Source organism: Hemitrygon akajei, chromosome 31 (genome assembly GCF_048418815.1).
Source record: "Hemitrygon akajei chromosome 31, sHemAka1.3, whole genome shotgun sequence".
NCBI classification, from domain to species: Eukaryota; Metazoa; Chordata; class Chondrichthyes; order Myliobatiformes; family Dasyatidae; genus Hemitrygon; species Hemitrygon akajei.
In genome coordinates this window covers 13,428,009-13,449,873 of record NC_133154.1, presented here as the reverse complement: position 1 = coordinate 13,449,873, position 21,865 = coordinate 13,428,009, and the positions used below count along the sequence as shown (strand labels likewise).

At 42.5% G+C, this 21,865-nt stretch overlaps 1 protein-coding gene across 4 annotated transcripts in view; it reads left to right on the top strand.

The window, feature by feature from the left end:
* Positions 1-21,865, top strand: part of LOC140719311 (myocardin-related transcription factor A-like) — a 222,208-nt gene that overhangs the window by 4,546 nt on the left and 195,797 nt on the right. For 2 of the 4 annotated variants that reach the window (XM_073033853.1, XM_073033854.1), the window contains exons 2-3: positions 19,273-19,354; positions 20,042-20,123. The exons of 1 other annotated variant lie outside the window; for it this stretch is intronic. The gene's annotated coding sequence lies outside the window, so the exon portion shown is untranslated. The remainder of the gene's footprint in view (positions 1-19,272; positions 19,355-20,041; positions 20,124-21,865) is intronic. One more of the 4 variants, XM_073033855.1, reaches the window with a different exon arrangement.

The window sequence follows — 21,865 nt, the reverse complement described above, 5'->3', positions numbered from 1 at the left end:
TATATGTAGTGCATTTTGTGATCTCGTGATGCTCTGCAGTGCTTCAGTCTTTGAAGTAGGTTTATAGTGAGGTCATTTATGCAATTTGTGATATTTGGCAACTATTATGTGATAAACTCTTTAAACCCCCTTCCCCCTCCACTCCAGACAGCATTGTGATAATAGCACTTTAATCTATTTCAGTGATGTTAGTTGAGGGATAAATATTGGCTAGACACTGGGAAGAAATTCACTGGCACTTTGTCAAAATAGTTGATCTGTGATGATCAAATGAGTCTCCACTCACACTGCTACCTGGAGCTTATAACTTCTTGAACAAAATGGCGACTGCTGCTATCATTGTCACCAGGTCCGACCAGCTTGCAGGTGTGCCGACTGAGGCATGGTCGTTTTGTTCATCACTTGCCTCGCAGTGGCAGATAGGAAGATGGTTACTTACTGATTGAAAGTGGCCTCTTCCCTTTGAATATTATGAGGAAGTGAAGTTAGTGATACACCGATCTGCAGTTTAGGACCCCAAATGCTGGAAATAGATGGTGTTGTATGTAAGCTTGTAAAATGTTTGCATGGAAAGTCTTAATTTTCTAATGAGTCTTCTATATTTTCTCCCTTTGGATAGTTTTTGTATGTAGTTTCAGCTTGCATAGTTTTTTAAAATTTCTATTTTCCAATATTTATTCCTGAATTGGAAAAGGCAACCTTTGTAACTCAATAACCCTCTTCTTTCATTCTTAAACTATTGCTAAAAAAAACCTATTCAGCCTTCTGCTATAATCTCATTTAGTTTAGAGTCAAATTGTGTTAATGTTCCTGAGATCATTGGAATCTTTTATGACTTGCCTTAGAATGGGATTAGTTATGATGAGGAGGTTGTTTTTTAGTGGAGATTTGGAGCAATATTGTCCTGTACCCTGGAGTTTAGAACATGAGAGTTGATCTAATGAGATAGTTAGAAGGATTGGGTGGCAGCTGGGAAGCTGTTTCATTTGGCGGTAATGTCCAGAACAACTGCATAGCCATGGGATAAATGTTTCTCAACTTTGAAATGAGATGCAGAGAAACAAAGGGGAGGGTTGTAATATGATTGGTTTATGACGGCGCTGGTGATGCCAGTGATGACTTATTGGCGGCAAAATACAAAACAAAGAAAACCACTAAATACCTTTATTAATAGCAGTTATTGTTAACAGTGGAGGTGTGTGACTAGGCAGGAGGATGCAGAGGTGAGGCATGACAGAGGCAACTGGAGGAGGAAGCGAAGAATGTCCCAGTGTCCAGTCGATTTAAACGCTGGGCTGAATTGGTTGTGGGTGGGAGGCTATTTCACTGCTTCTTCTCAACTCTTTGCACTGGTTACCTCTCAGTCCTGATAGAGGCTTTCCACTCAATGTCGACAGTTCCCTTTGCTGCTATAGATGTTGCTTGACCCTCCAAGTTTCAGATCCCAGCATCTGCTGTTTCTTGTGTGAGTCACTGTCAGCACAGTTTGGCGCTGAGTACATAAGTGACATATTGTTTATGTAATCTTGTTCTAACACTATTAACATTTCAACATGCAAATGTATGTTGTTATGTGCTGTGTTGTATGATGTAGGTGATTTGTGGTCTTTCCATGACCATGATTGTCCTCAGCGAATTTTTCTACAGAAGTGATTTGCCATTGCCTTCTCTTAGGCAATGTCTTTACAAGACGGGTGACCTTAGTCATTATTAGACATTGCCTGATGTCAGCAGTGATATAACCATGACGTGCATCACCTACTTTACAGCCGTCTACCACCTACTCTCATGGCTTCACATGGCCCTGATTGGGTTGGGGTGGGGGGGGGGGAGACTAAGCAGGTGCTACACCTTGCCCAAGGGTGACTTGCAGGCTAGCAGAGGGAAGGAGCTCCTTGCACGTCCTTTGATAAAGATGTACCTCCACCCTGCCACCCTAAACGTATGTACATTAGGCAGGAAATTCCAATTGCCCTTTTATTTAGCCAGAGGTTTTGAGTTTCTTAAAAGCGCACTGGTGTTTTCTGCCTCCCATTGCTGAGCCATCCATCTCTTCCGCTTGGGGTCTCCTGAATGCACACTGAATCCTTGGATCATCCATCCAATTTTTAACAAAATTCCGTAAATTCAAATACTATTAGTGATGTGTGGATGGAGTACATTTAAACGTGTAAACTCTTGATTATGCAAAATAATTGGATTTTCTGCATCTTAAATATCATCCAATGATTGTTTGGTTGAAAATCTTGCACCCACTAAAACCTGATTACACCTTGTCGAGGTGGAATCTCATTGGAACTGCTGTGGGACTATGTGCAGCCATTTTGATCAGTAAGGTTTTAAATTGTGGCTGATGTTTCCATTGCTACAGCTCAGTCAACAGCAACGCGTTTAACAAACAGGTGGTAGGTTCAGAGTGGCAGCTTCTCAACCTTTCATGACAGCACTCCCTCAGTGTCGTTGGTGGGAGTTCTGAGTTTTATTTCCAGCAACAATAAAGGAATGGTGATAATTCCAGTCTGGGGTGGTGTGTGACTTGAAGAGGGACCTGCATGTGCTGTTTTCCCCTGTGTCTACTGTCCTCGTCATCTTTGGAGTTGGAGTCATGTCTTCGCAAGGTGCTTTTGGAGTGGCATAGGTGAACAGGCAGTACACTGGATCGTGCTGCAGCCAAGGTACATTGACAGCGGGGAGAACGAACCCTTAGAACGGTTGATGGGATGTCAATCAAGTTGACTGCCTTATCCGAGGCGCTGCTGAGATTTTTGGGAGGAGTTGATGCTGCTCTCGTTCAAGCAAGTGGAGTTCATACCATCACTTTTCTGACTTGTCCTGGCTGAAAGTGGCAAAGCTTTTGGTTGTCAAGTTGTGATTTATTCACAGCAGATTATCTAGCCTTTGATTTGCCCTTATAGCCATATTATTTATGTGGCTGGTCATAGTGAATTTCTGGTTAATGTAGTCTTGATATTGATTGGGGGTTGGCATGGGGTTGACAATGCCGTGGAATGTCAAGGGTAAGTGGTTAGACTTGGGCTACGTCCACACTAGACTGGATAAATCCGTAACCAAAGCTTTTTCTCTTCGTTTTGACCCTCCGTCCACACTGAAACAGCGTTTTCCTCCCCTGAAAATGGAGATTTTCAGAAACCCTCTCCAGAGTGAATAAATCTGAAAATGCCTAATATCCGGCGTAGTGTGTACGGGGTAACCGGCTATTTTTAAAACCGCTGTCATGACGTGCCGGAACATATGTTGGCGGCAACGCGGCATTTCATTGTTTTCTTGAACGCAACCTCCAACACCACATCAATATCTGACAATAGATGTAACATTGTATTGAAATAGAAGAACACTGATGAAGACATGTTCTATGCATTTAACAAGGTGCTTTGTTAATGTATTGCTTGTGCAATTCAGTAGATGCAATTGGCACTTTTGCCCAGCAACTCGTTTTATTGCACATGTTAAATACAACAGAATAGTACACAAAGACATGGCAAAAGTAAAGGCAAACAAATTTCACTTTTGCCCAGTAACAAGCCTTATTGCATTTAGTTGTAGCAGTCGTCCCTTTCATCGGTGAAGAGACTGTGGCTGTAGGAAATGTTTCTGGACAAACGCGCACCAAGTCTTTCATTTGGCAATTTCTTTTTAAAGCTTTTATAGTCTGTAACTGGACCAACGCGCATCAAGTATACCGTTTCCTCTTCGCTTGTTTTCTGTGTCCTGCGCATGCCCAGGAGGAGGAGGTTCACCCAAATATCCATTTTAATGTGGATAGAGGTAATTTTAAAAACGCTTAGTGTGGACACCTGTCGTTTTTACGCGAAACCGACGTTTTCAAAATTATCCGGTCTAGTGTGGATGTAGCTTTGGCTTTGATTCGGGTTGTCATTGATTTTGACTGGTGGTCAAAAAAAATTGTTACGGAAAGGCGATGAAGAATCTTTAAAGGACCTTCTTTGTTGCCCTAAATGCCAGTGGCTTAAGGGGCTGTAAGTAAATAAGCTACTTCAGACCTGCTGACGGGTCATTGATGAAGTAGGTTGGGCTTACACATGTCCTTGAGGAAGTTTTTCCAGAGGTCTGGCCTCAGCTGTTTGACCTAACAATTTCAGCTGTCATTTTTGTCTTGAGGAATGACTAACCACAGCAGCATTTTACTTTTCATTTTGACTTCAGTTCTTCCCAGATTTGCTGATACCACACTTGGCCAAATGCTACCCCGCTGTCAGGGACAGTCGCTCCCACCTTACCTGTAGAGTTCAGATCTTTGCTCTGTGTTTGGACAAAGGCTGTGAAGAGATTTGGATTCAAGTGGCCCTGGCAAAAACCCAAACTAGGCATTGGTGAGCATGTGATTGGTGATCAAGATTCAAGTTAATTTATCACGTGATATTGAAACGTACAGTGAAGTGCATCGATTGCGTTAACAAGCAACACACTCGAGAGTGTGCAGAGAACAGCCTGCAAGGGTCGCCACACATTCTGGCGCCAGCATAACATGCCCACAATGCTCATCAGAACAACACAGAATGGCATATAAGTTCCGTTCTTCCCTCCCTTCCAAACCCCCACCCCCCCATGCACATACACAGTCCTTTAACTCCAGGACAGGCAGTCTTCTTTGGCATCCATTCTCCAGGCAGACTTGGACTTGTAGACATCGAGCATCAATTTGCAGAGATTTGCAGACTTGGGGCTTTGGCCAACGGGCCTCGACTTCCGGACTTCTGATTTGATCCTCGACATTGACCCCAAGTACGAGACGGTAACCAAACTAGGCCTTGAACTCCAGTCACACTGACTTGTGAGCCCAGGGGATGGGCAGACTTCACTCCACCTGCCCACATTGAACTCTGACTCCAGAACTTGCCGACAATTCCAATTTGCTGACCTTGGGGTGGCTACCTGCCCTTCACCTTATGTATCTTATGGATAGGGGAATCAAGGGATATGGGGACAAGGCAGGAACCGGGTATTGATAGTAATTGATCAGCCATGATCTCAAAATGGCGGTGCAGGCTTGAAGGGCCGAATGGTCTACTTCTGCACCTATTGTCTATTGTCTATTGACCACCCTGGTCCGCTAGCCTGACATTCAGTCAGATATCCCAGCCGGCTGTGCAAATGTCCAATGTCTGCATTGCTGGCTTTCAAACACTGTGCAGATCTTTAGACTCTGGCCTGACCTCTAATTTTCCCACCACATCCCTGTCTCTAAACCATAACCTCACCTGTAACTCTCTCCCCCTCCCCCCATCCGTTAGCCTCGCGAGACCATGGGTCTGTGCCTGGAAAGTCTTGCTTCAGTCTGTTGGTAGAGTAGCGGGTAGACCGCTGCTTTCCGTGTTGTGCCGTTGCAGTGAGGCGACGCTGGAGTGTCCTGTTCAGGGTGCAGGCCTGGACAAGGTCATATGGAAGACAGGCAGTTGTCCAAGCAGCAAGTCTCCCCTCTCCATGCCACCGATGTTGTCCAGGGGAAGGGCAAGGGCCGATACAGCTTGGTACCGGTGTCGTTGCAGGAGTTGCCAGAACGAGATTGAAGACAACGTCGGACTGTCTTAGGGACTCCAGCTCCAGATTTGTCCTCCGGGTTTACTTCCAAAGCCTCTCCCATGAGTGGGTATGGCTGCAAGGCAGCAGAGGTTTGAAATCAGAGTTTACCCTCACGCATGCCGTGAGGGGCACTTTTAGGTAGTGGGAGCTTGTTCCCCCCCACCACTCCTCGGCTTGACAACCGTGGAACCACTAAATAAACTTCCGTCCCACTAAATACCACTAAATGTCATTATTGACATCTGCACCCACCTCATTGCTGATGACTGTGAACAGACTGATTGGATGACATGTAGCTAGATAAGATTTGTCCTTTTGTGAACATGACATATCTAGGCAAGTTTCCCCGTTGGGCAAATACCAGTATTATAGCTATTGGAACATCTTGGGTAGAGGCACAGCTGGTTCAACTGTACAGGCCTTCAGTGCTACAATGGGAATCCCTTTGCTGTATCCAGCTGCTTAATAACACCTTGACTGAATCAATTTGTCTGGAGACTTTTCTGATGGTGGGACTCTTTTGAGGAAACTGAGATGGATAATTTATTCCAGAGGTTTTTAAACCTTATTTCCCCCAGAGAGTCCATTTTTAATGGTTACTTGCACTTTGGTTACTTTGTCTTTGAGATAGCAACCTGGTTTTTGAACATCTTACATGTAGTGTTATCTGCACCGGACTTCGAGGCGAGTGGTCCTGGGTTCGAATCCGGCCAGCTCCTTGCACGCTTTCCATCCGTGATGGGTTGAGTGTTGAGCTAGCAACTCATCCTCATTTTAAAAAAAAGACAAAAATGCGAGGGGAAAAAAAGAGACAGGAATGCCACCAGATGCGTTACAAAGCGTGGAAAAAAACAGCCACCTCCCACCTGAGGTTAATAAAAAATCCCTTTTTATTTAAATCTACAACATGGTGATTCCACGCTGTCCAGTTACACTCATGACCACTTAATCTTTTACCCTCTGCATCAGGGGTTATCCACTGACCTCTCAGTTAATGGTAGGTGTCCAAGGTTGGGAGACCCTGCTTTACTAACCGCTCTGCTACCATCCTGCCCCAGATCTATTTGTTTGGCATTTCTGGCTGAACATTGCAAATGCTTTTACTTTTGTCAAGTCAAGTTTATAGTCATTTAACTGTATACATGTATATAACCATATAATGTATATAGAAACAAGACATTTCTCTGAACCAGGGTAAAAAATCAAAGATTGTGTACATGTGCCAGATCCTGTGGTCATTAACAATAGGGATGTCGTTAGTCACTTCTCTCACTGGCTGTGTAATTGTCCGTTGTCTTTCTTCACTAGTCTTGGCTGGACTACAGAGCTCCAATTTGATCCTTTGTGATTTCAGCATGTATAGAAAAAAGCTGTGTTCCTGAGGCTGAGCATTGCATGTCCTGTAACGAAGCTTCACCAGGTTGGGGCCATATCATTCCTAGGTGTCTGCACTGCTGTTCCCGGGTGGTTTATTCCAATAGTTTTTTTAAACCGTTTTTCAAGGCAACCCATTTTTAGTCAGCTTTTCACTCACGTGACCCAAAGTGATCACACAAACTGGTTTATCACTGAGATGGCAAACTTTTTTTAAATTTTAAGTAGTTTAAGTTTTTTTAAAACCTGTTCCTGGCAGATCCTTGAATCAGGAGATATCCTCGGACTTCAAAAATGGTGAGCAACACATGCAAAATGCTGGAGGAACTCAGCAGGCCAGGCACCATCAGGAACTGAAAAAGGGCCTGAAACATCAACTGTTTACTCTTTTTCCATAGATGTTGCCTGGCCTGCTGAGTTCCTCCAGCATTAGGTGTACATTGTTTTGGATTTCCAGCATCTGCATACTTTTCTCGTGTTCGTTGATACATGATAAAGTGAAGAAAGATCTGCATGTAGGAGAAATTTAGTGTACTTGTTTCCCTGTTCTCAGTTTCCTTTGTTCCCAGGGCCAATTTCAAGTTTTGTTAAACGTGAATGAACACTGATTCGGATGAGCGAGTATGGTAGATGCAATTATTGGATCGGTGTGGTCCTTGCCATAGCAGAACATTTAGCACCTGGAATCGATGTTGAGAACTTTTAAGGACTGCACCCTCCCATATCTTCTGCCCTTTTTGGTAGGGTGGTCCTATATGTGAGGACGATGTACCTAAGAATTGTGGTGGGAGTTTATCAGTGTTCATAAGATATGATTTGTAAGAACTTTGGTTTGAATTTATTGCTGAAGGTCAATAGCAGCTATTGGAAATACTAATTGAATAGTTTACCAGGCCTCTTTGGAGGGCACTTGAGGGTCAACTACATAGGACATCTGGAGTCCCGAGTAGTATTGACCAGGCAAGGTTGGAATATTTCCTCCTCTGAAGGGCATTAGTGAACCAGACTGGATTCTGCAATGATCTGATAAGTATTAGTGAAGATTTAAACCAAAACATGTTTTGTGCTCTTCATTGTACAAGCATAGCTTTTGGCCATTTGAGGTAAAACGGATGTTGCCTGCATTGGAAAACAAGTCTTATGAGGCAAGGTTAGCAGAGCTGGGACTTTCCTCTTTGGAGCGTAGGAGGATGAGAGGGGACTTGATAGAGGTCTACAAGATTATGAGAGGCATTGATAGGGTGGATAGCCAGTACCTGTTTCTCAGGGCACAAATAGCAAACACCAGAGGGCATATGTACAAAGTTAAGGGAGGAAAGTTTAGGGGTAAGTTTTTTACACAGAGGGTTGTGGGTGCCTGGAATGACTTGCCAGGGATGGTGGTGGAGGCTAAAGCATTAGGGGTATTTAAGAGCCTTTTGGACAGGCACATGGATGAAAGAAAAATAGAGGGTTACAGGGTAGTGTGGGTTTAGTACTACTTTTTTAAGGAATATATGGGTCGGCACAACATGGAGGGCTGAAGGGCCTGTACTGTGCTGTAGTATTCTAGTGTCTAGAGGAAAGTGTGTCTGAAGATCAAGACCTAAACCTGGCACAAAGCATGGTCTTTCAGGCAGTAGAGGAAACTGTCCTCCCAATATACCTAAGACATTGTAGGGCATTGGAAGGACACCAAAGTTGTATGCAAACTCCTCTAAATCCACTGAAAGAATAAGCATCCCAGCGTCGGTGTCTTCTCCCAGAGGCAGTGCCCCAGCATTAACTATCTAATTATACTCAGTCAACCAGGTGCAAGAACAGCTACTCCCTTTCAACCAGTTGGTTCTTGAATCCCCACGACAATTTAGTAGCTATGACCATGCTGATCACTTTGCACTTAAATGGACTTCGATTTTCTTAGTTCTAATTGCATTTCTCTTGTAAAAAGAAAACCTATTTAACTTGGTTTTTCTTGTGAACGTTGCTTACATGATGCTATGTGCCTGTCATGCTGCTGTAAGTTAAATTTTTCGTTGTACTTGTGCATTTGACAATAAACTTGACTCAACTGTCGGGCAAGCCACAGTATTTGCATGTCTGATACCAGGTTTCCAGCTGCAGCATGATAAAAGATTACCAGGTGGACAGATGAAATTATTCAAAGGCATTCTTCTCAAAAATGCAACACCCTCACTAATTTGGCTCTTGAGTAGAGGGGATGCACTTGGGAAGGAGCTGTGAGTCTTGGGTCCATGCATTTACTCATGCATAGAAACACTGTGTAAATGGTGGAAGGAGCACACCCTGCCTCAAGTTCCTCTTGCCCACACAGACTTTGTTTATCAACCTGCTGAGCAGATGCACAGGAGCAACTGGAACGGAATCTAAAGGCTTTTTATTTTTTCTCCCCTAGGCCGACTCAGCACAATGCTTTAAATTTATTTTCTACAGTAACAATTCTGAAATGAACATTTTGAGTAGAAGGGCCGAGATTTAATTCTGATCAGGCATATTATTGGGCAATTGCACATGGATCTGGTGCCTTAACGATGGGAGAGGAAGTCGGTTATCCTCCTTTCTCTGGTTACATCTAAAGGGTTTGGATCATAAAGTGTATATACCGTAGGGAGTGGTGCAATCAATTCCCTACAATTCTGGCAAATGTAGTTTGAGTTCTTGTGTGCGGTATCACAGCTGTTTTGTAAGATTTATTTGCTTGTCTGAGTTCTAATCCTCGGCTGTTTATTACGCTTCAGAGCGATGCTTTGTACTTGAGTGCATATTTGTAGAACACTTGTACATGTATACTGAAAAATGCAGGAAAATCCATTTCTATTTTGTATAAAGGAAACTATAAATCCTATTTATTACATAATGGACTTCAGTATCAAAGAAGGGAAAACATGTTTATATTACTTGTTTATTACACTGGTGAGACGTTGGGGACGGGTTCCATGGTCGTTTGTTCATAATTGAGGAACGCTAGTGACCTGTTGGAGATCTTCCAAGTTTAAGGTGTTGTTAACAGGACAGCTATAGAAATCTTTTCAACTTACTGAGACTCCAGAAATAATGTGGTGTATACAGAGCTTGAATTTAATTAGTTATTGGGCTTTTGGTTGTTACTTTCTCCAGATTAGCAAAGCCAGGTTAATTAAAAACCCTGAAATGCACCAAGATTTGCTCACACAAACAACACCTAAACAGCAATGAATAAAAATCAGTCACTCATTAGCTTATGCCTAATTACCTCTATTTTTCATGTAAGTACAATGTTTTATCTTGTTTAAACATAGAACAGTACAGCCTAATACAGGCTCTGGCCCATGATGTGCTGACGCTTCAACCTACTCCAAAATCTATCTAACTCTTCTATGTAGTTCTTTATTCTTTCGTCCATGTGTCTAAGAGTCTCTTAAATGTCTTAAATGCACGTGCCACCACCCCTGGCAGCACATTCCGCACACCTACCACTCTGTGTTTTAAAAAGATATATAAAACAAAATAAAAACCTCTCTCTGACATCCCCACCCCTATACTATGCTCCAAACGCCTTTAAGTTACAACCCCTTGTTAGCCATTTCCAACCTGGGAAAAGTCTGTGACTGTCCACCCTGTCTATTCCTCTTATCTTGTACACCCCTGTCATGTCACCTCTCAACCTTCTTCGCTTCAAAGAGAAAAGCCCGAACTTACTCATCCTACCATATAAGATTTGCTTTCCAATTCTGGCATCATCCTGTTAAATCTCCTCTGCATCCTCTCTAAAGCTTTTACATTTTTCCTATAACGTGACCAGAACTGAACTCAATACTCCAAGTGGTCTAACCAGAGTTTTACAGAGCTGCAACATTACCTTGCAGTTGTTAAACTCAGTCCCCTGACTAATGAAGACTACCTAAACCACTCTGTTACTTTGTGCTGTAACTTTGAAGGATCTATGGACAGGGACCCTGAGACCTCTCAGTTCCTCCACACCTCTAAGAATCCTGCTATTAAACCTGTATTCATCGTTCCAAAGTGAATCACTTCACACTTTTCCAGACTGAACTCCATTGGCACTTCTTATCCCAGCTCAACATCCTAAAAATGCCCTTTTGTAACCAACAACAACTTTGTACATTATCCACAACTCCACCAACCTACGTGTCATCTGCAGAATTACGAATCAAGCCTTCTACTTTCTCATCCGAGTCATTTATAAAAATCACAAAGCACCAGACCCAGGACAGGTCCTTACGGAACACTACCAGTTGCCGACCTCCAGGCAGAATATGCTCCATCTACTACCCCTGTGCCTCCTGACTTTCTGAATGAGCCTATCATGGGGAACCTTGTTGAGCACCTCATTAAAATCCATATACACCATATCCACTACTATCCTTTCACATCAATGTCACTTGGTTTCTTGGTTCATTCTCTCTCTACCTTTTCCTCTGACCTTTTTTCACCAATCTCATACTAATAGGCAGTGCAATCCCATAAACAAAGCGAACTCTGTGTTATGGTTGAAATTTATTGTTATGGTGTTAATTGGGGATGCATGGGAAAGTTTTATTTTGTAGTCTTTCAGAGGTATTTCTTGTTTGAAGCTGAGATTTTCAAACCTTAATTATGTATTTAAAAGAGCAATAAATTCAGGAAATATTTGGTCAGGCAGTTTCTATGGAGAGACAAGAGAATCTAAAGTTCAAGGCATTTTTGCAAGGTTAGTGTTGGCTCATTTCTATTTCCCAGCATCTGGCATTTGGTGTGCCCCCTAGATTATGGCCTGAAAGGTACGATGTTGCTAATCAAATCTAAGGTGTTCATGGGGATACCATCCAGAGAATGGGTTGAATGTGGAATTTACAACCTCAGTATTTGAGGCAGAAGGAAGGTGGATCATCAGTAAAGTGAATGGTCAAGGCCTTTCTCCCCAGGGTAGGGGAGTCAAAAAGTAGAGGGCACAGGTTTAAGGTGAGATGGTAAAGATTTAATGGTCCCAAGGGGCAAGATTTTCACACAGAGGGTGATAACTTGCACTCAGCAATTTCACACAAACTTCAATAAGAACTAAGCAGTTGCTATGTTTGAAAGGTCTGATAATTTTGAATGTTAGCCAAGCTGTTATTGAAACTTGCTTGATTTTGTGGAAGATCAGTCAAGCAGTCTTTGACATGAATGGACAAATAAAACCTTGATTTATTCCCATCTGAAAGATGACATCACTTCCAGCATTGCAGTGAAATATCAGCCCAAGTTGAAGTTGTTTTCACATGAAAACCTACAGAACTGAACCTGAGCTTGGGCATAGATAGTAGCTTCATTTGATGGTTTTCTCTTTCCCTGTGAGTTTTTAAGTATGAGATCCAGATGGAATCTCGGGAGCTCATCGGGAAATTTTGATTAGGAACAATCAGGAGGGGCATTGACAAGGTGATTGGTCACAGCCTTTTTTCCCCCAAGGTAGGGGAGTCAAAAATCAGAAGGGACCGGTTAAAAGAGAGATGGTAAATATTTAACAGGACCACCACAGGACCCATGGGGTGGTGGGTCTATGGAATGAGCTTCCTGAGGAAGTGGGAGAGGTGGATAAATGTTTGCATTGTATAAGACATCTGGACAAGTTTATGGATGGGAAAGATTTAGAAAGGCATAGGCCAAATGCAGGCAAATGGGACTTGTTCTGAAAGGCATCTTGGTTGGCTTAGGTGAGTTAGGCCAAAGAGCCTGTTCCAACGCAACACACACAAAGTCCTGGAGGAACTCAGCAGGTTAGGCAGCATCAATGGAAGTGAATAAGCAGTCAACATTTCAGGCAGAGACCCTTCTTCAGGACTGAGGAGGAAGGGGGAAGATGCCAGAATAAAAAGGTGGGGGGAGGGGGAGGAGAAGGAGAAGCCAGGTGGGTGGGAGAGGTCAAGGGCTGGAGAAGAAGGAATCTGACAGGAGAGGAGCATGGAGCATAGGAGAACAGGAAGGAGTAGGGGACCCAGAGGGAGTGATAGGCAGGTGAGAAGAGGTAAAAGGTCAGAGTGGGGGGGGGGGAGAGGGATTTTTTTTCCCTGAAAGAGAAATGAATGTTTATGCCATCAGTTTGGAGTCTACCCAGACAGGATATAAGGTGGCCTTGTCTTGGCACAAGACCAACACGTACAAACGGGGAATTGGAGTTAAAATGTTTGGCCACCAAGAAGTTCTGAGCTGCATAACTCTTTAACTCTGTTAAACTCTAGGTAATTTACACTTCAGTGATGTGAGAGAGTTAGGATCATGTTTTCAATTTCCAGCTCTGCCCGCCTGGCTAAAACTGACTTACTTGGCATAGGTCAGTGATTAAAGCTGGCATTCTCCAGAATGTTTTGGCTCTGTTTCCGACTAGGCAGTGGACTTGCTGGAGTGAAACAAAGCTAGACAGAGCTTTGTTAAAGTAAGACACGGCTTATGGCACTGTTGCCTTAAGGGCATTCCATTTTGCACATCTGATTAAATATTAGATTTGGCTTATCAGTGACATTGGGAGGATATCTGATCATCTGACTTGAATGCATGCCTAAGCTTGTTACAATATGGTTGTTGTTCCTCTCCTTGCCCTGTGGTGCATCGGGCAGCAAGCTTGCCGTTTCTTTAGCATTTGTCTGTTTTTCACGAGGCCAAGTTGCTAGCTTGATGCTCAACCTAGCACGGGTGGAAAGCGTGCAAGGAGCCGGCCAGATTCGAACTTGGGACCACTCGCCTCGAGGTCCGTGCTACGCCACTGGCCGACAGCAATGTGGTGAGGAGGAAGATTTCTTTCAGTGCATAAAACATTGTTTCCTGTCTAACTTGTGGCTGCAGGGTCAGGCCAGGAATCCAGCCCCATATCCACATCCTCAGTTACTTCTGTACTCTCTTCGTAGTGGGCAGTTGAGTGCAGTACATTATCGCTGATGCCACAGTCTGTGGAATTCTAGAGAGTCATCCGGAGAGTTATTGGAGAAATTCACGTTCTAACTCTCCAAAGTAAAATATTTAACTCCTGAGGAGTGGGGGTGGGAAGGGAGAATCATTTGAATGCCTTTGGTCATTTTTGATAGATAGAATTCTCCTGTCCCCAGCCTACGTTGCTGGTCTTTGTCAGCCTGTAGTTGCTGAGGTTTGCTGCACTCATCTATATCCTGTGACAGGAAAAAGAATTTTTGAATGAATTTACTGTGAAACCAGATGTTGGTTGAAGTCTTTGTGGTTTGGGGGGGTAGGGGTAGGAATTGTTCTTGGCCCAGTTAAAATAACCCAAGAGTAATGTTTGTATCTAATGATGTGAAGTCTGTTGAGGTTGAGCAATGTTATGATTTTCTAAATGTTAACATCCTTGAGTACATAAAGCTTGAGATTTATTAGTGCTTGCATGCATAATTTCAAGTGTGCTTTTGGTTGAAGTTACACTTGATGTTTGTCCTCGTGAAAGGTCACATGTATCAGAAGTTATGGAATGGAGCTTCATTCATGTTAGAACTGGAGAGGGATGGTGTGGTACTGTGACTCATTTTAATTGGATGTATTTTCTTTGTTTAATTCTGAAGTAGCACGGTAAAACAATCTATTGGCATGTCCCCTTTAACCCTTACCTTAGAAAGCATCCTATTTTAATGCAGCTTGGCTTGGTATAGTAACTACTCTGCACATGACCACAAGAAACTGCAGAGCTGTGGACACATCTCAGCAAGTCAGGGAAACCAACCTCCCTTCTATGAACTCTGTCAATACTTCTCGCTGTCTTCGTAAAGCAGCCAGCATTATCAAAGACTGCTCTCACCCTGGGCATCCTCTCCTTTCCCTTCTTCAATTGGGCAGAAGATATAAAAGCCTGTAAGCATGTACCACCAGGCTTCCACTCTACTGTTAGGACTATTGAATGGTTCCCTCGTACGATGAGTTGGACTCTGGATCTTGTTTTGATCCTACACATTGTTTACCTCACTGCACTTTCTCTTCATTCTACCTCAATATACTGTGTAACGATCTGTCTGAATAGAATACAAGGCAAGCTTTTCACTGTACTTTGGTATGTTTGACAATAATAAACCTTGTTCAATTTCAATCTTTTGTATTTTGGGATTTTTGGAAAAAGGATTTTGAACAACTGGACAATTACAGTTCACGGTAAGCTCTGATGCTAATATTAGGTACAGACATTGAGTTGATGATCTTGCAGAAAGAACAGTTTTACTGGCTGAGGTGTTCATACTTTGGAATATTAATTCAGATGCACAAGCTAGTTCTTTGTCTGAGAAGTTATTAATAAGTCGGCTCAGTCAGTTGATGTGGATGAGCAGTTTGGGTTTGATAGGTTTCTCTACCAAAGTCTATTGTAGTCAAACACAAGGAAATCTGCAGATGCTGGAAATTCAAGCAACACACACAAAATGCTGGTGGAACGCAGCAGGCCAGGCAGCATCTATAGGGAGATGCGGTCTCGGCCCGAAACGTCGACAGCTCTTCTCCCTATAGATGCTGCCTGGCCTGCTGTGTTCCACCAGCATTTTGTATGTGTCTATTGCAGTCAACTCCTTTCCACCACAATTACCTGTTCTTCTCTCCCAGTTATACTGAGGTGTTCATTGTGGTAACAGGCAGTGTTTTCTTCTGCATTCATGTGACAGGAGGATATTCAATAGCAACGTCTTGTACTGAGCTGCTGCACAGTGTCTTGTCTGCCCAAACTGATGTTGGTTGGAGCTGCCCCACAAACTATAGCTTCTGGACTACACCCTGCAGGATCAGAACTGAATGCAGTTTTCAGTACAGAGGGCTCTGGCCTTGAGAGATGATTTGGCTCTGGCATCCATGGGTTGTTGGTGCTATTTGTCACTGGGGCCAATCTGTTCCACAAGTTGTGTATTGCTGAAGCTGAACATGTGCAAGTGTACTAAGCTTTTCTTTTGATTTCAGTGTGGCTCTGTAAAATTCATCTTTTCTAAAAATCAGTTTCCTTTTAGGGAAACAGGATGATCTGGATTCTAACAACACAGCAAATGTTTCTCTACCATCCATCTCCTCTTCCTTTCTTGTCAATGATTGTAACTGATGGCCCACTGGGAGAAACTTCTTTCAACCTTCTACACTGAAAATATTTGTTCTAGGATGCTGGTACGGTGTGAATGTAGATCCATTTGTCCTATGATCCATGGGAGAAGAGGAGAGAGTGTTTGTGCACAGAGATCAGGTTTTTGAAAGGGAATGACAGGATTGAAGTTTCTCATCAAAACTCGAGGAAATGGAGGAGCACCCTCTACTTGCAAAGCAGGACCTCTGGGTGATCTGTGGTAATACCAAGCACAGGGCCAGTGCAATTCTCGTACTTGCAGGACATCAATAACATTTCATTGTTTTCCGATGACCCTGGTTGGTAGTCGATATGCCAGGTTCTCTTTCCAGTCTAGTTGGAGTGAAGGGGTATTATATCCAGCGGTTGCGATCTTGAGCCAGGTTCATGGTTGATACCTTGTGTATCTCACTTGTATGCTGCACTCTATTGAGTCCAAAGGGTCAAATTTGAATCTGGTTGCCTGTGAGGTTTGCATTTTTAGTTGGTAGAAATCACGAAGGTGTAGCTGAAGTTGTTTCCATCAATTGGAAGGATAATTGAGTGAATCTCTCTTAGATGAATGGGTCCTATAAAAGGATCTAAATAGTATTAGAACCCCCTCTTTTTGCTGTGGGAGGGAGATTGATGTTATGAAATACTAATTCATACAGGGGGATTAATGTCTGGAGCTCTTCCCACCACCACCAAGGACTCAGTAAATGTTGATTGAAACTTTCAGAGTTAAAACTGACTGTGATCCTGATTGACAATAACTATATAGGTCAAAAAATGGGCCCTTCGGCCCACTGCATGCTTGCTGCCCATCAAATACCAATGTATTGTTCATTATGTGCCATGTCATATGATGTAGACTATCAAGGTCTTTCCATGATCATGATTGTTCTTGGCATATCTTTCTACAGAAGTGGTTGGCTGTTGCCTTCTGTGTAGTGTCAATCTTTACTAATCCCATTTCCCAGCAGTTGATCCATAGACTTCTGTGCCTTGGTGATACTCATCTAGTATCACATTCCAAATGTGATATTGTATCTAGTAGTGCATTGCAGATTCCAATTACCCTAAAAGTTCTTGATCCCTTCTAAACCTCTTAATCCTTACCCTAAACCAATGCCAGGCATTGGTCTAGTCAGGATAACAGCTCGGCATGCACTAACTATATGTGGCCTGTTACTGTGATGTAGTGCTCTGTCTTATACCCTCTAGCTTTAGATGCCTCTGCTAGAAGGATAATCTTCCTGTTATTTATGCCTCTTATTTTGCTGACCCTCTGTTAGGTTCCACATTCGGTCTACTCTATTACAAGGTAAATAAATTCAGTCTCGAACAGAATGAAAGTGAGCACATGGATGGGGGGGGGTGGGGGGGGGGTAGGGGAGGAATGTACCTGAATGTCAGGAAAGGCTTAAAGTTGATTTTGCCAGAACTATCATAAACCTGGCCGGTGGTATAGTGGCATCTGCACAGCACTTTGAGGCGCGCGATCCCAGCTTCAAATCCAGCCGGCTTCTTGCATGCTTTCCTTCTGTGCTGGGTTGAGGGTTGAGTGTCGAGCTAGTAAATCGGCCTCTTTGTTTTTAAAAAAACCCAGACAAATGCTAAAGAAACGGGAAGATTGCTGCTCAAGGTGCAGAGAGGAACAAATAATGATTAACCTGTTCTTGGCTGAGATGCCTTCCGTGACAGAATACTATAAGGTGCAGCATTGTGAAGGAAAGAGGTTGTTAATCAATCATTGCCATATCTCACTATGAAACTAAATTCCATGTATGTCATTTTTGGTAGCTGATGAGATGAGATTGACTCATGTCAGGTTTGTATAATCACTTAGAATTTTCTCCAATTCTCCTTTCCCAATGGTTGAGAGGAGGGGTTCCCAACCTGGGGTCCATGGACCCCTTGCTTAATGGCATTGATCCATGGCATATATAGAGGTTAAAAAGCCACTATAAGTGTAATGTATTTTAAGACCTGACGCCTTAAGTCTCTGACTCATATGACGTGACATGTAATGAACAATAGATCTAATATTTTTTTCTTAATTACTTTATGGCATTGTCATTTGATACCTTTCCTAAATTAGCGTGCCCAGTCTCTGTTTCCTTGCCAATTGGAGATGCCCCAACACAAGGCAAATTGTTAAATGCTGCAAAATGTAAAATAATTAAACCTTGAACTATAAATGAATTTTTTTTTGTGGTTCTTTTGCTTTCAAACTTTGCTGGGAGGTATTACGCAAAAGGTGACACCTGTTAAAATTCTTCCATGTGCTCTTTTGGGGGCACTGATTTGTTCAGGAATTTGATTCTGTGTATTTTTCCCTCTGAATATTTTATGGCTTTTCTATGTGGAAAATATTAATCATAAACTATTTTTGGTCAATATGTTTGTCCTTGGTTTTCAGCGGCTTCTGAAGGAGAATCCTTTTACATGGAGGCACTCGTAATGCATATGAATTCCTCCATTGAAGTATTAGAAACTAATACACGGTTCTATAGTTCTACAGTAGTATTGGAAGTGTTCTAATTTATATTTCATTCAAATAATTTGTTACTCAGTTTGTCTTTTTTAATACCTTTCTTAAGTGTTTCTAGGAAACTGGCTAATTGGGGCGGCTGAGCCAAATTGTACTGGTCTCAATGTGTCTCAATTAACTGGAATCCATTGCATATTCAGAAGCCACTTTGTTAGGTACACCTGAACACCTTGTCAATGCAAATATCTAATCAGCCAATCATGTGGCAGCAACTCAATGCATAAAAGCATGTAGACACGGTCAAGAGGTTCAGACATTGTTCAGACCAAACATTGGGGAGGAAATGTGATCTAAGTGACCTTGACCGTGGAATGATTGTTGGTGCTGGACAGAATAGTTTGAGTATCTCAGCTGTTGATCTCCTTGGATTTTCATGCATAACTGTCTCTAAAGTTTATAGAGAATGATGCAATAAACAAAATTAAAAATCTAATGAGTGGCAGTCCTGTGGGCAAAATGCCTTGTTAATGAGAGAGGTCAGAAGAGAATGGCCAGTTTGGTTTAAGGTGACAGTAACTCAAATAACCACACAATACAACAGTGATGTACAAAAGAGCATCTCTGAACACAGCATGTCGAATCTTGAAGTGGATGGACTACAGCAGAAGACCACGGACATACACTCAGTATCCACTTCATTAGGCATAAGAGGTATCTAATAAAGTGGCTGCTGAGTGTTGTATTAGTTTAGATCAAGTTGTACCATAGAATTCTAGTTGCACGTGGTGATACTTTCTCCCTTTATTTATAGGGTTTGTTGCAGAAGCAATTGGCGTTGGGGGGAAAAAATATGGAACAAAAGTGGGGAAGAAGACAACCCGAGACCCAAACAGGTATCCTTACTTAAAAGAAGCTTGGAGCTACCTTGATATGCAGAAGTAGTTTATGTGTATTAAAAAAAAACCAAATCACTGAAAATTGAGGATTGCAGTACAGGGCAATTTCGGTTTAATATTGAATAGGCTCATCGTGAAATGCACTTATTCACTGGTTTTGTTAACTTGATAATGGTCCTACCCACCATCAAAGACATATATACAGAAAAGGGCCTGTAACACCGTGAAGGATCTCACCCACTCTGCTCAAAGACTATTTGCTCCACTTCCATCAGGGAGGTGGCTACGTAGCATCCATGCCAGGGCCTCCAGACTCAAAAAAGAGTTACTTTCCCCAAGCAGTAAGACAGATCAACACATCCACCCACTAGTTTATCCCCCTCCACCACTACTCTTATCATTTCCTGTCAGTCACCTTAAGTATAGACACTTTATGGACATACAATCTATGTATAAGCTATCTTGTGTATTTGTGTTTATTGTGTTTTGTTATTCTTTTTCTTATTGTGTTGTTTTTTTAATGTGCTGCATTGGATCCGGCGTTGCAATTATTTTGTTCTTGTTTACACTTGTATACTGGAAATGACATTAAACAGTCTTGAATCTTGATAAGAGTTGTATTTCCAAATGTTAAGGAATTGCAGTTTTGTTTCATGAGACCTCCCTCTATTACTTTACCTCTAGTGTGGTGATGGTGATGACATTGATCTGGATTTGACTGTTACTGACTCGCCCAAGTGAAGCTGCCGAATTGACACAAATAGAGGTATTTAATCAGTCACGGCATTTCTTATTGTATTAATATTAGACTAATTATTAAACCACTTCTTTAAATGATGTATTGAACTGTTTCAGCTTTGATTTGGACTCTTCATCCTTAAGCAATACTTATTTCTGATAAGGATCATTAGATGGGAAAGAGTTGACAAATCATCCTTCCTGTGCCTTGCATCTGAACTCTCCCTGTGGGTTGCCTCGCAGAGCTGTCGGTGTAAAACTAGGACAGTGTATTAATAAAACAGTGTGCTGAGGCATGTTGGAGGAACAGCATGTGCAACTGGAGCAGTGAGTTACTTCAGCGCCATGGGACTGGGAGAGGGAGTGTTGCTGCGTGTTTAAGTCTCCGCAGTCCCACCGTTTGTTTACGTGTATTGATGGGGTATTTCACCACACAGCATACCTTCCCAAAATAGCTATAAGTTGGTGGTGGAACAAAGGAAAATTCTAACCTCTAGGGAAGTGGTACTGAACAATTGGACTTTATTTTGGGGTCTAAAAATAAATGGCTAATGAGATATTTGATGCATTGTTTTAATCCCGCAAAATTTCACAGACTTGGGGAAGAATTATTAGATTCTAAGGTGTTGAATATTACTACTTTTCCGCAGAAGAGGGCAGGTGGGGGGAATAGGGGGTTGAGGAAAGGCGAAGCAGAACCCACAGTTCAGTTGGCTATCTGCCTGGGAAAATATTGGAACCTATTATTAACGATGTTACAGCAGGGTGAATAGAAAGAGTTAGGATAATCAGGGAGAATTAACATGATTTTGTGAAAGGGGAGTGCTCGACGAATTAAGTGGAGTTATTTTCACGAAATAACCTATGCTGTGGATAAAAAGGTACTTGGATTTTCCAGAACTCATTTGATACGTTCCATTGTGGTGTGTTGATGGTGCCATGAAGGTTCGTACTTCAGAAAATTAAGACAATGTATTAGCATGGATGGAAGAGTGGCAGTAGTTGGCATTAAAAAGGGTTTTGTTTGTTAATATATAACAAGTGGTGTGCCAAAGGGATTGGTGCAGGGTGCCAAACTTTTCAAAACTTGTGTAGATGAGTTGGATAAGGGTCTGGTCACTAAATTTGCTGATGACCTTGTTGGCACTTAGGCCGACAGCTTTGTCATTGCGTTAGCATTTTGTGCTAGCTCGACACTCAACCCAGCACAGACGGAAAGCGTGCAAGGAGTCGGCTGGATTCGAACTTTGGATCACTCACCTTGAAGTCTGGTGCTGATGCCACTACGCCACTGGTCGGGTCTTGCTGATGACCTTGATAGGAAAATAAGTTATGAGGAGGGCAGGGTGGCAAAAAATGTGATAAATTAGGGGAGTGGGCAAAGATCTGGCAAATGGAGTGGAATGTAGGAATGTCGGCATGAAGTGTTTGGGGAATAGAAAGCATTCTCAAGTAGTGAAAGATTGCAGTACTCCAAGTTGTAGGGGGACCAGTGTGATTTGCAAAAGCCTGGAATGTAAACATAGCAAGTAATTAGGAAAACAAATTGCACTATTACTTACTGCAAAGGGATGTGTATACAAAAATAGGAAGGTTAAACTTCAGTTACGATGTCCTGTGTAAATGTATTAGTAGTTGAGAGAGTGCTCAGAAAATGATACCTCAAATGAGCAAACTGGGCTCGTGTCTGCTGGAATTGAGGAATGGAGGGACCTGATTGCATTGTACAAGACCTTGAGATGTGGGGAGGATATTTCCACATGTGGGAGA